The 14,509-nt window shown below is 44.1% G+C and overlaps 1 protein-coding gene across 1 annotated transcript in view; it reads right to left on the bottom strand.

The window, feature by feature from the left end:
- cand1 (cullin-associated and neddylation-dissociated 1) overlaps positions 1-14,509 on the bottom strand; it is a 68,187-nt gene that overhangs the window by 53,009 nt on the left and 669 nt on the right. The window lies entirely within an intron of this gene.

Raw genomic sequence — 14,509 nt, 5'->3', positions numbered from 1 at the left:
GTTTTGAACTGTTACAATACAATATAATCGTCACACCCCTCCCCCTACAGTATTAAAAAATAAATAAATAAAAAATAAAATAAAAATAAGAAAAAAAAAGGATATACTCTACACTAAGGAGAGTTAGCACATCTTCATAAAATATATAAATCCCACATTATAAAGCAACTAGTCCAGAAAACAAGAGAACTGACACGCACACAAAAAAATAAATAAATAAAATAAAATAAAAAAGAATAAAAAATAACAATACAATAATAATAATAATAATAATAATAATAATAATAATAATAATAATATAGTGGTTTTAGCAGAGATAGATACTTATGAAAGACCGGCATGCACACATTTTAAAAGAAGATAAGTAAAACTAAGATAAAAACCAGAAGGATGATACAACAAAGGGGAATTGAGGTAAGTTTCTGAAAACATTTGAAGAGAGAAATAGGCCGTGCAGTTGCTGAATCTGTCTTCATTTCAGATCAACAAAGGTCAGTTTAAAAGATTTTCATCAGATTTTGAGAGACTCTAGTCTCCTTATTCTGCTCCTTCATATCCTGGTGAGCATAGATCACGATATTTTTTGACCAATTACATCAATGTCGATATTGTGGCGATATTGAAGGGTTGACTATCGGTGCTTTCACAAATATTTACACAATGAGAGTTTTGATAAATAATCACCAATTATGCGGATACCACGGCAAATTATAGAACAGTAAGTAAGTCAAGAAAATGACATCACTTCGTGGCCGGGTTGCTTCAGTGGGTAGAGCAGGCGCACATATACTGAGAGGTTTATGCCTCGACGCGGTGGTCCAGGGTTCGACTCCGACCTGTGACGATTTCCTGCATGTCTGACCTCTCTCTCTCCCCTTTCTTACCTAGCTGTCCTGTCAAAAATTAAAAAAAGGTGGAAAAAACCCCCCCCAAAAAATAGAAAATAAAGAACATTACACTTGACTGTAACAAGACAACACGTGTGTCATATCATATCACGATATCTAGCCTCATATATCGTAGGGGTGGGAATCCCCAGAGGCCTCACGATACCATATCATCACGATAACTTGTGTCACGATACGATATTGTTGCGATTTTAAAGATACTGCAATATTCTGCGATATATTGCAATTTATTACCTTTTTTCCAACTTCAAATTTCAAATTTTGTCCCCAAAAGAAAACTGTGACGACATCTGTTTTATCTAAAAAGATGCAATTCTCTGTTTGTTCATCTCACTTCAATGTTATTGCTGCAAAATCAGATTGTCAAGCAGGCAAACTGACCAACACACATATAATAAAAGATCGATACTTGGCGTCTGTGTATCGATACGGTATTGCCACGGAAAATATTGCGATACTATGCTGTATCGATTATTTCCCCCCCAACCCCTAGTATATCGATGTCGACATAATACCGATATATTTTAACCGGATCCACCTGCAGCACACACACAGCGTAGGATTGTGGGAGTCACAGGCGATGACGGAGAGCTTTTGCTTCGGGATCGTTGTCGTTTCTTCAGACAGACAGATAGACAGACAGACAGACAGACAGACAGACAATCTACTGTCAGCTGATATCAGAGGACACAGGGGAGGGAAACGAGAAGCAAAAACAGAAACTCTAAATGTACTGACATCAAGTTGTTTCCTGTGTACCGGTAGTTTAATTTAAAAGAAATATGGACATGGGGTCAATGTCTTTAATTATGTGAAGAAAATTATTATTATTAGATATTTGGGGGTTGTAACCCCCGCATCCCCACTGTAGTCACACAAGCAGTTTAAAAAAAAAAAAAAAAAAAAAAAAACTTTCAGGATGATGATATTAACATCTTTATAAAAAAAAAAATACCCTGATCAAATATTTTGCTCCAGAGCCGAGTATGTTAATACAAGGTTAAATCTGCCGGGGCCGTGTCCAATCCAATATTTGGATTTTCCTTCTTGCACCCATTCAAATTAGAAAAAGCAATTTAGAGGTTTGACAGCTGGAAATATGCTGTGAAGTCAGCAGAGACACAGCACCTAAAAGGAAAGTGTAATTATCTCTCCTGCCGAGTGTCTGTGGTACTAAAGCACTGCGATCAGGACGGAAATTACTCTTTTCTTCTACGGGGGTCAGCGGCAGCGACAGGAGCGAACGCTGACAAGTCTCAACAACGCCGTGTCACAATTTCACGGTTATCGTGTAGCGAGAGTGCTGCTGTCAGAAGCGATGACACTGATGAGTTGTGCTGCCGACTTTGGCTGCGATCGTCCTCGAGAAGCTTAGAAGAAGAGCCTGCTGTGCTCCCAATATTATCTGGGTTTAAAAAAAAAAAAAAAAGGGACTGAAACGTCTGAGTCGACAGTCTGTAAGCTGTGTTTTTAATACTCGTTTAAATATTAGAAAGACACACAAGAAACTAGGGATGCACCGAATCCAGATTTTTGGGGTTCGGCCGAACACCGAATCCACTGGTTAAGATTCTTCCGAATACCAAATCCTCCTCTCATCGTAAAGTTCATTAACGCAGTAAACACATTCATGAAGTAAACAACATCCACAGCAGTGTATTTTTATGTATTATGTTAGTTTTTAGCAGGGACTGTCCTTCCTTTGCTGTACCTGAAGTTGCTGAATTCTGTCTGGAGATTCCTTGATGAACAACTCGTATTCTTCCAGATGTTTCAGACCAGATGTTGTAACAGCGTAGGGGTGGGGGAAAAAAAAAATCGATACAGCATAGTATCACGATATTTTTTCGTGGTAATACTGTATCGATACACAGAGGCCAAGTATCGATCTTTTATGATATATGTGTTGGTCAGTTTGTCCATTTTGCAGCAATACAATTGAAGTGAGATGAACAAACAGAGAAAAGGATCTTTTTAGATAAAACAGATGAAATTGGGAAAAATCTGAAGTTGGAAAAATGGTAATACATTGCAATACATCGCAGAATATTGCAATATGTTTAAAATCGCAATTATATCGTATCGTGACATATGTATCGGGATGATATCGTATCGTGAGGCCTCTGGTGATTCCCACCCCTATAACAGCGGCCATGTTGTGTATAGTTTAGGGTCCTCGCCACCACCAGACCAATCAGCATTGAGCAGATTGAACATGTAGCTGGACTTGAATGGTCTTCTTTTGACTGAAAGTTCTGCCAAACAACAACTTTTTCTGCTCACCACATCCATGTCCACTTTCTCACACGCTCCACCTACGTAAACACCTTCCTGTAATCAACGGCAGCGTAATTATGGCGACCAGCGTAGGGTTCGGTTGGGAAAAAAATTCTAAGGCTCAGCAGAAACCGAACCTCGTCATAAAGCCCAATATTCGGCTGAATACGAAGCCAAATGCTGGATTCGGTGCATCAGTCGTCGTATTAGAGATGGCCCGATAGCACTTTTTTGCTTCCCGATACCGATTCAGATACCTGAACTTGCGTATCGGCTGATACCGATTACCGATCCGATACCAGTGTGTCATATATTTTATTATCTTTTAACAGCGGTATACTGCTACCCCTGTATGGATGTGATATGATTTCTATCTCTGTTGTCGGTCTGGTTCAGGTTAAACTCTTTGTGAAACATGAACAAACACAAACAATGAATGCCGTAGAACTAGAGTCAGTTATAACGGAAAAAGAACATAAATAAACTACTTTAATGTAGATTTTCTTTAGGGCTTTATTACGTGGTATCGGATCGGTGCATTAACTCCAGTACTTCCCGATACCGATACCAGCGTTTTAGGCAGTATCTGAGCCGATACCGATACTGGTACCGGTATCGGAAAACCTCTACACCGTATCGAAGGAGGTTATTTCTAATGTCAACCAGGGCTGGGAAAATATGCTTTTGTCCCGATATACGATTCTTTCACGTTTACATGGGCACCGATTTGATTTGTACTGCGATTCTAGAAGTATTGAGTTGTGAGTATTGGCCTCTCTTTTCCTTCTTTAACAAAACCAAGAGTTGCATAATACAGTACACTTCTAGAGACAATATATCATGAGACATTTCTAAGAACTAATTGTTTTCTAAGGAGAATGTCAGTCTGACATTTATTTCATGTGTAAAGAAGACGATAAAATGTGATTTTCTGCATTCGCTCCGTTTTGGCGGTATCGTAGAAACAGAAAATATGTAGCTGAATCATTGGTAAAAAAAAAATAAACAAAATACTGATTCTAAGGCAGATTTTCAAAAGATTTTGAAAAATCTGCACAAAGACATCAGGATACATACATGATGAATCCATCAGTTGCTCAAAAGTTTGTTTTATGAAATTACACCTGCTTGGGAGACAGAGGAAAGTTTGGCTAGCCGGCTCAACAACAACCAAGAAAATGATAGTTCAACGCTGCTGCCCCCCTCAAAACACTTTGTATAAAACAGTGGTTGGTGTATTTTCTGGACATGGTTATGCTTGAGTTCTCTACAGCAAGGATTAACAAAGACAAATCATCTACTATCAGCCTATGGGAAAGCACAGCAGCACAGGTATCAGACCTAATGACCTCAGCATCACAAGAACTAGAGGAGAGCGACTAGGCAAGATCTCTGTTTGTCTGGTGTTTTGGTTTGGGGGGGTGGGGGTGGGAGAGGTTTTTGGTTCCTGTTTGATTGTATTAGTTTGTTCTGTATGTTGTGTGTTAAAAAATATATATATTTAAAAAGGTTTGTTATCTGCTGCCACAAAGCTTGGGTCAGATGTAGGGATCGACCGAAATGGATTTTTTAGTGCCGATGCCGATTTTTTTTCCCCATCAGCCTTAGCCGAGGACCGATACGGGCTGCCGATTTTCTTGAGCCGATATTTGAGGCAGATACTGCTTTTGCTCCCTCAATTTACATCATAAAAATGTAAAACCTGCCCCACTGGATTTGTTTTGGGAATCTGCTCTGCCATTTCTTTAAAAATAATAAACAAAAACACAGATCAGTGTCACTTCTGCAATCATCTTACATTCATATTACCCAAATAATGTGTGCAGTGTGCATATATGGACAGGTGCAGCGTCTCCAGCAACACAGAGGTGCCTGTGTGAACGCCCGTCTGTAAATAATGCCGGGAAAAAACACTATCGGCGAACACTGCAGCCATAAAATCGCATATATCATCGATATATCAGCCGGCCGATAAAATCGGTCTTTCACTAGTCAGATGTCAGGGATGTCTGAAAGCTCTTGATGCCTTGAGTTTGTAGAAAGTCCTCTTTACAAAAAGGCTACGTTCACACTGCAAGTCTTAATGCTTAATTCGGATTTTTTGCTCAGATCTGATTTTTTGTTGTTGTTGTTTGGCTGTTCATATCCCCTTTTAAAAACGTGGCCTATATCAGATTCCAGTGGGAACTGTTTGCGGTGTCAAACTGACCTGCATTCGCAAAAGACCCAAAAACAATGACAATGACGCTGTTGCACTAAAGTTAGGGGAGGTTATGGAGGAAGTCAGCATTTTCGCTGTTATTTCAAAATGTTTGTGTAATGGGAGCTGAGGAGGAGAAGAATGAAGAGAAAGAGAGAGACAAAATGGTCTATTTTGGCCTTTTGCGGGGTTATGGCTGCAAATTCACTCCAGGAGGTCTGTGCGGATGCAGAGTTCGTCTCTGCAGGAGTGGTGGGACTCTGCTTCACAGAGACGCATCACTGTTCTCCATTGTGTAGCCTAGTCAAGTTTTTAATGTTACTGTCTGTGTCTAGGGCTAACTCCTGCTGGAGCACAATTGGGACAAATGTCGATGTAGATTGAGGTAAAAGTTGGAATCAAATCCTCCTCGGTTGTTCACACTGCGACTGCATTGAAAAAAAAAATGGGTCTTCCACATATGGAAGTGATCTAAATCTGATTTGAAAGGAAAAAAAATAAAAAATAATAAAATAAAATCAGATCTGGGCAAGATTTGAGTGTTCACACTACCGGTACATCTGAAGAAGTCTGACCTGGTCACTTGACCCCAAAAAAAAAATCTGATTTGGGCCACTTGTGCCTGCTGTCTGAACGTAGCCTAATAGATGTTATTTAGTTGTGTACATATGACCAGCCTGACAACAGAAAGAGACAAAAAATCCTTTAAGATTACGTGGTGATGGCTCATTGGGTATGCCACATGCCTTTGGTGTGGGAGACCCGGGTTCAATTCCCACTACGATACATCAACCAATGTGTCCCTGAGCAAGGCACTTAACCCCTAGCTGCTCCCGAGGTGTGCGGCCTCTGATATATAGCAGTTGTAAGTCGCTTTGGATAGAAACGTCAGCTAAATGACATGTAATGTGCGTTTTTCTACCTTTCGTTGAATTATTTTAGGGAACCCAAGATGTTAAAGGAACACGCCGACTTATTGGGAATTTAGCTTATTCACCGTAACCCCCAGAATTAGATAAGTCCATACATACCCTTCTCATCTCAGTGCGTGCTGTAAGGCTGTCTGATGGTTCCAGCATTAGCTTAGCCTAGCACAGATCCTGCAGGTAACTGGTTCCAACTAGCCTACTGCTCCCAATTGTGACAAAATAACTCCAACATGTTCCTATTTCCATGTTGTGATTTGTAGAGTCACAGCGTGTACAAAAAACAACGTAACATGAGACACAGACATCTTCTAACAGTAAACAAACCGGGAACTATATTCTCAGACAGGCTTGCTGCGAGCACATCACTCCGCCCAAGTACTATATTCTTCCGCCTGAGAATATAGTTCCCGGTTTGTTTACAGTTAGAAGACGGCTGTGTCTCATGTTACGTTGCTTTTTGTACACGCTGTGACTCTATAAATCACAACACGTAAATAGGAACATGTTGGCGTTATTTTGTCACTTATTGGGAGCAGTAGGATTACTGGAACCAGTCACCTGCAGGATCTGTGCTGGCCTGATGCTACTGGAGCTGTCAGACAGCATTACAGCACACACTGAGATGAGAAGGGTCTGTATCGATTTGTCTAACTCTGGGGGTTACGGTGAATAAGCTAAATTCCCAATAAGTCGGCGTGTTCCTTTAAGCCCCTTGAGGGTTTTTCTGCATTTCCTTTGCATGTCCTTTTTTTTTTTTACTTATTTTGTCCCGCTGAGCAACAGCTGAATAACCGTTAATAAACACGATTATCAAAACCGTTTCTGTCACTTGATTAAAGCGATTAATCAACGTCTCCTTTCAGCTCCCCTGTGAGTATCTTACGTCCTGGCTGCAGCGATGTTGTAAACAGTTTACAGAAAGAGTCAAAAACCAGCAACCAAAACGTCTTTCAGCCTGTCCGCGCTATGCTCAGCTTTACGGTAGGGGTGGAACGGTACACAGACGTCACGGTTCGGTACGAGTTCGGTATAATGCAGCAAACCGAGCCATTTCTGTCAGCACCTGAGCTGAATGAATGTGAAATGTGGGGAAAAAAAAACTTTGAAAAAGCATCAAACTAAGTCAAACTTAGACTTTTCTCAGACCTAATGACTGTAGTTGGGACTTTTTTAGCAAGTTGTGTCTTTAAGCTTTTTGAGTTGTTATTCATGTATTACCTGCTCTAACTTTTCCAAAGTTGTAGACAGAGGTATGGTGATAATATCAGTCCAAAATTATGTTGAATTGCATTTGTTTTTAAAATTGATAAACATCGCATTTTCTTGAGGAAAGACCCTGAAACCCCTGCGCCAAATATGCGCACCTAAAGCCGCCTACACGTGATAAGCGATTAGCTCTCTGCGCACCGCTAGGTAGGGCGCCGAGAGCAAAGCGCAGCGCAGGTATTCGTCATCGTGGGGGGCAAGGAGGTAGGGGTGTAAGGGTACACAGAAGTCACGGTTCGGTTCAGACATCACGGTTCGGTACAATGGAGGGAAAAGCAAAGAAAAATGCAGAAGGCAATTTTCAGGCTCAGGCTGTACCACCTACACGGGCTGTGCAATTAATCGAAATGTAATCAGGATTATGATTTCGGCTCCCAATGATCACAAAAACAGAATAATCGAGAAAAACAATTATTTAGCTCATTACGTTTTGCAAGTAAACTGAAAAAATTAAGTTTAAATAGGAAAAGTATTAAGGCAAATTTCACAGTTGTATGTGGGTTTTTTTTACTGTTGATTTATGTAACTTTTTTCACTGTTTTTTAAGTTCAATAATTGCAACATCTTTCCAGAAGTCAACGAGTAATTGTTTTAAATGATCGTGATTTCAATATTGACCGAAATAATCGTGATTATATTTTTTACCATAATCGAGCAGTCCTACCACCTACAGTAGAGTCAGCCAGTCTCTCCCCTGAGCTTGCTGCAGCAGCCTGAAGTGTGTAAAGTAAGACGTAAACAGTAAACAATTAGTACACCCCATGATCTCCAGACTCCATCTTAATATATCAATATATCGATCTTCATCATAATAATTAGTTAATAATTCTAAATGAGTTCCAGCTCTTCTCCGTGAACCATCACCTTATCGTGGTGGAGAGGTTTGTGTGTCTCTGTGAACCTGAGGGCTGTGTTGTCTGGAGCTTTGTGCTCCTGGTAGGGTCTCCCAAGGCAAAGTGGTCTCAGGTGAGGGGCCAGACAAAGAATGGTTCAAAAACCCCAATGAAGAAGCAAGGTAGAGATGGAGTGACCCTGCCCGGAGGAAGCCCGGGGCCCCGGCTGGGGCCAGGCCCAGACGGCGGGCTCGTCGGGCGAGCGCCTGGTGGCCGGGTTTGCCACGGAGCCCGGCCGGGCACAGCCCGAACAAGCTACGTGGCTCCATCTCTCCAGCCCATGGGCCCACCACCTGTGGGAGGAACCGTTGGGGTCGGGTGCGATGCCACATGGGTGGCAGTGAAGGTCAGGGGCCTCGACGGACCAGACCCGGGCGGCAGACGCTGGCTCTGGGGACGTGGAACGTCACCTCTCTGTGGGGGAAGGAGCCGGAACTGGTGCGGGAGGTGGAGCGCTACCGGTTAGATCTGGTGGGGCTTACCTCTCGCACAGTCTCGGGTTCTGGAACCATACTCCTGGATAGGGGTTGGACTCTTTTCTTCTCCGGAGTTGCCCAGGGTGTGAGGCGCCGGGCGGGTGTGGGGATACTCACAAGCCCCCGGCTGAGCGCCGCTGTGTTGGAGTTTACCCCGGTGGACGAGAGGGTCGCCTCCCTCGCCTGCGGGTTGTGGGGGAAAACTCTGACTGTTGTTTGTGCATATGCACCAAACAGGAGTTCGGAGTATTCGGCCTTCTTGAGACCTTGACTGGAGTCCTGCATGGGGCTCCAGTGGGGGACTCCATTGTTCTGCTGGGGGACTTCAACGCACACGTGGGCAATGATGGAGACACCTGGAGGCGTGATTGGGAGGAACGGCCTCCCTGATCTAAACCAGAGTGGTTGTTTGTTGTTGGACTTCTGTGCTAGTCATGGATTGTCTATAACGAACACCATGTTCGAACATAGGGATGCTCATAAGTGTACCTGGTACCAGAGCACCCTAGGCCGAAGGTCAATGATCGATTTCATAATCGTTTCATCTGATCTGAGGCCGTATGTTTTTGGACACTCGGGTGAAGAGAGGGGCAGAGCTGTCAACCGATCACCATCTGGTGGTGAGTTGGGTCAGGGGGTGGGGAAGACTCTGGACAGACCTGGTAAGCCCAAACGTAGTGCGGGTAAATTGGGAAACGTCTGGAGGAGGCCCCTGTCCGACAGACTTTCAACTCACACCTCCGGGCGGAGCTTTTCGTGCATCCCTGTGGAGGCTGGGGGCATTGAACCCGAGTGGACAATGTTCAAAGTTTCCATTGCTGAAGCTGCGGCGAGGAGCTGTGGTCTTAGGATCTTAGGTGCCTCAAGGGGCGGTAACCCACGAACACCGTGGTGGACACCAGTGGTCAGGGAAGCCGTCCGACTGAAGAAGGAGTCCTTCCGGGATATGTTATCTCGGAGGACTCCGGAGGCAGTTGCAGGGTACCGGCGGGCCCGAAGGGCTGCAGCCTCTGCCGTGAAAGAGGCAAAGCAGCGGGTGTGGGAGAAGTTTGGAGAAGACATGGAGAAGGACTTTCGGTCGGCACCAAAGTGTTTCTGGAAAACTGTTCGCCACCTCAGGAGGGGAAGGGGGAACCATCCAAGCTGTGTACAGTAAGGATGGGACACTGTTGACCTCCACTGAGGAGGTAATAGGGCGGTGGAGGGAGCACTTTGAGGAACTCCTGAATCCGACTAATACGCCCTCTATGTTAGAGGCAGAGCTGGAGGATAACGGGGATTGTCGCCGATTTCCCAGGCGGAAGTCACTGATGTAGTCAAACAACTACACAGTGGCAAAGCCCCGGGATTGATGAGATCCGTCCAGAAATGCTCAAGGCTCTGGGTGTGGAGGGGCTGTCCTGGTTGACACGCCTCTTCAACATTGCGTGAAGTCTGGGACGGTGCCAAAGGAGTGGCAGACTGGGGTGGTGGTTCCTCTTTTTAAAAAGGGGACCAGAGGGTGTGTGCCAATTATAGGGGTATCACACTTCTCAGCCTCCCTGGTAAAGTCTACTCCAAGGTGCTGGAAAGGAGGGTTCGGCCGATAGTCGAACCTCGGGTTGAGGAGGAACAATGCGGATTCCGTCCCTGGTCGTGGAACAACGGACCAGCTCTTCACTCGCAAGGATCCTGGAGGGAGCCTGGGAGTATGCCCAACCGGTCTACATGTGTTTTGTGGATTTGGAGAAGGCGTATGACCGGGTCCCCGGGAGATACTGTGGGAGGTGCTGCGGGAGTATGGGGTGAGGGGTCTCTACTCAGGGCCATCCAATCTCTGTATGACCAAAGTGAGAGCTGTGTCCGGTTCTCGGTAGTAAGTCGGACTCGTTTCAGGTGAGGGTTGGCCTCCGCCAGGGCTGCGCTTTGTCACCAATCCTGTTTGTAATATTTATGGACAGGATATCGAGGCGTGGTCGGGGTGGGAGGGGTTGCAGTTTGGTGGGCTGGGGATCTCATCGCTGCTCTTTGCAGATGATGTGGTCCTGATGGCATCATCAGCCTGCGACCTTCAGCACTCACTGGATCGGTTCGCAACCGAGTGTGAAGCGGTTGGGATGAGGATCAGCACCTCTAAATCGGAGGCCATGGTTCTCAGCAGGAAACCGATGGAATGCCTTCTCCAGGTAGGGAATGAGTCCTTACCCCAAGTGAAGGAGTTCAAGTACCTTGGGGTTTTGTTCGCGAGTGAGGGGACAATGGAGCGGGAGATTGGTCGGAGAATCGGGCGCAGCGGGTGCGGTATTGCATTCAATCTATCGCACCGTTGTGGACGAAAAGAGAGCTGAGCCAGAAGGCAAAGCTCTCGATCTACCGGTCAGTTTTCGTTCCTACCCTCACCTATGGTCATGAAGGCTGGGTCATGACCGAAAGAACGAGATCCAGGGTACAAGCGGCGAAATGGGTTTCCTCAGGAGGGTGGCTGGCGTCTCCCTTAGAGATAGGGTGAGAAGCTCAGTCATCCGTGAGGAGCTCGGAGTAGAGCCGCTGCTCCTTTGCGTCGAAAGGAGCCAGTTGAGGTGGTTCGGGCATCTGGTAAGGATGCCCCCTGGGCGCCTCCCTAGGGAGGTGTTCCAGGCACGTCCAGCTGGGAGGAGGCCTCGGGGAAGACCCAGGACTAGGTGGAGGGATTATATCTCCAACCTGGCCTGGGAACATCTCGGGATCCCCAGTCGGAGCTGGTTAATGTTGCTCGGGAAAGGGAAGTTTGGGGTCCCCTGCTGGAGCTGCTCCCCCCGCGACCCGACACCGGATAAGCGGACGAAGATGGATGGATGGAGTTCCAGCTCAATTAACTCCAACAGTAAACTCCTGCTTTTACATGTATGCATGAGCTATATAATAATTAGGGGTGGGAATCACCAGAGGTACCACGATACGATATTATCACGATACTTAGGTCACGATACGATATTATTGCGATTTTAAACATATTGCGATATTCTGCAATATATTGCAATTTATTACCTTTTTTCCAACTTCATTATTATGTCCCCAAAGGAAAACTTTGTCAACATCTGTTTGTTCATCTCACATGAATTTTATTGCTGTAAAATGTGACTGTCAAGCTGACTGACTAACCAGCACTTTAATGAACATGTTATAAATGTTGTATACACCTGGCAAACTGAACTGTTTGCATTTTTAATTAAGGTGGACTAGACTGTAATACCAACAGGTATGCACTGCTGTGCTACTACAGGTATTTTTACAATTAAAATGAGTACAAAAAACGGTAGCGGAGTCCGTCACGTACCTTGGTTCCGTGTTTTTAGCAATGACAAAATCCTTCATTTTCCACAACGTTGTAAGGGGCGCAGGTCTTTGCACATAAAGTAGGCGATGGCTTGAGTTATTTTCTTAGCTCGCTCTGAATTGGGAGGTAGCTTTGTCAAGCTAAGTGTGTCCAGTGTTGGTTGGTTTTTTGGCGGAGCTGGTTTAGCATTAGCTTTACCGTCCTCGGCTAACGCTAACTCTGGATGGTGGCGCGTGAGATGAGCCCTCATGTTTGTGGTATTCCCTGAGTATTTTATTTGCATACGACACTCCTTGCAAATCCCATGTCTCATGTCCATCTCAGTTGTCCCCTCCTTGTTAAAAAATCCAAAAAAAGTCCAAACACTTGATTTAAACGCAGATGGTGCATTTCTGATTTCTTTCTCTGACGCTGCCATGTTTATTTTATCTACATCCTCCTGCACGCTGACAGTCACCCCGCTGACCTCACCAGAAAACAAACAGCGCCATCTGGTGGACTGAATAAGCAATTGATTTTATTATTATACTACCAAAAAGTTAAATTCTGATGTGCAATTTAAATAATAAAAGATCGATACTTGGCGCCTTTGTATCGATACAGTATTGCCACGAGAAATATCGCGATACTATGCTGTATCGATTTTTTCCCCCACCCCTAATAATAATCTAATGACAGTCTAACAGTCACAGGAGAATTATTTTTATACTTTAACTACATGTCACTGATTACACACTTTTTACTGAATGACTTTTACTGTAACAGAGTATTTTCACCATGTGGTATTAGTACTTTTCCTGAAGTATCTGAATACTTCCTGCACCACTGCATCTATCTCAATGAATGTGCAGCTCTGACAAACAAGTGATCATCTGCCAAAAACTAACAGCCATCCATGGGATCTTGTACTTAGAAAACAGTGTGTTACTGGATGTACTGGCCCTTTAAAAAAAAAGAAAAAAGGTATTTTAAACAGGTAAAACGTACTGGGTGGGCCAGTGGTGTAGCTCACGTGATACGCAGGTATACGCAGTATACCCACTAAGAAAGCTCCAGGATTTCCACATACCCACTTAAAAATGCCCAATGACCTGTAACTACATACTTTCCATCATATTTTTCATATATTTTGAATTGTCATCTGTGTTCTTTTTCGTCGCATAGGCTAAATAAAGGGATTTCCACCATTAATTGGTGCATTAAAGTGTATCCAAATGCAGAAAATGAAGTTGCTGATGCTCAAAACTTCCCTGGGGGAGGACACCCAGACTCGCCACTATGATATGTCCCCCCCTCAAAGGTAGATTGTGGCCCATATGGCTCATCGCTAAAGATGAATGGGCAAAAATACCAGTGGAGACATGCGAAAAGCTGATCAGCAATTATAGGAAGCGTTTGATTGCTGTAATGGCAAATAAAGGCTTTTCTATTGATTACTGAGAAGGGTATGAATAATTTGGACATGCCACTTTTTGTTCAAATGTAAATAAAAGATGAGTAATATTTTTTTTCCCACAATGATGCCTCTGTACATCATCTCATTATCTTTTGGGAGAAGCCTATGTAATTTCCGGTCAAACAAAAGACTTGCTGGTTAAAAAAAGTAACTAAGTTAGAATTTGCCAGGGGTATGAATAATTTCGGGCTTGACTTTATAGATAGATAGATTGATCGATAGATCGATAGATAGATAGATATTAAACTACACCACTGGGTGGGCTATCTGTCAGATATAAGCCTCAATCATTGAATCAAGTTATTTTGAGGCAGAAACGACCTTTCAGTGAGAAGCTAGGGGCTGTAATCACCTTTTGGCAAGTACACACGTGCATTTTATGGTTTTGTATTGGTCCTTTTATAAACTGTATTTTAACTGGTAAAAGTTCTGGGTGGGAAATGATCTGTCAGCTCTCATTGGAATCAAGTAGCAGAAACAACCTTTCAGTGACGAGGTAGGGGCTGCAATCACTTTTTAGCACAACACCTGTCTGCCGGCTGCGGTCTGTTTACATGTTGTTATTACCTGAGTTTCAATGCTACCACCCCCCCACACACACACACACACACACACACACACACACACACACACACACACACACACACACAAACTCAACTGTCTGCTTCTCAAACTAACTTTGCAGCGGCTAGCTGAGATGCTACCTTCACATTTCAATCCACAGAGCCGACACGTTAACGATTCAAACCCAAAACGTTAGCTGACATCACGCTAGCTTGCGGCATGACAGAAGTTAGTGAGCTAGCCAG

This window comes from Perca flavescens, chromosome 23 (genome assembly GCF_004354835.1).
Source record: "Perca flavescens isolate YP-PL-M2 chromosome 23, PFLA_1.0, whole genome shotgun sequence".
NCBI classification, from domain to species: Eukaryota; Metazoa; Chordata; class Actinopteri; order Perciformes; family Percidae; genus Perca; species Perca flavescens.
The sequence above is the reverse complement of the archived record's forward strand: the minus strand, read 5'-3'. Positions and strand labels throughout refer to the sequence as shown.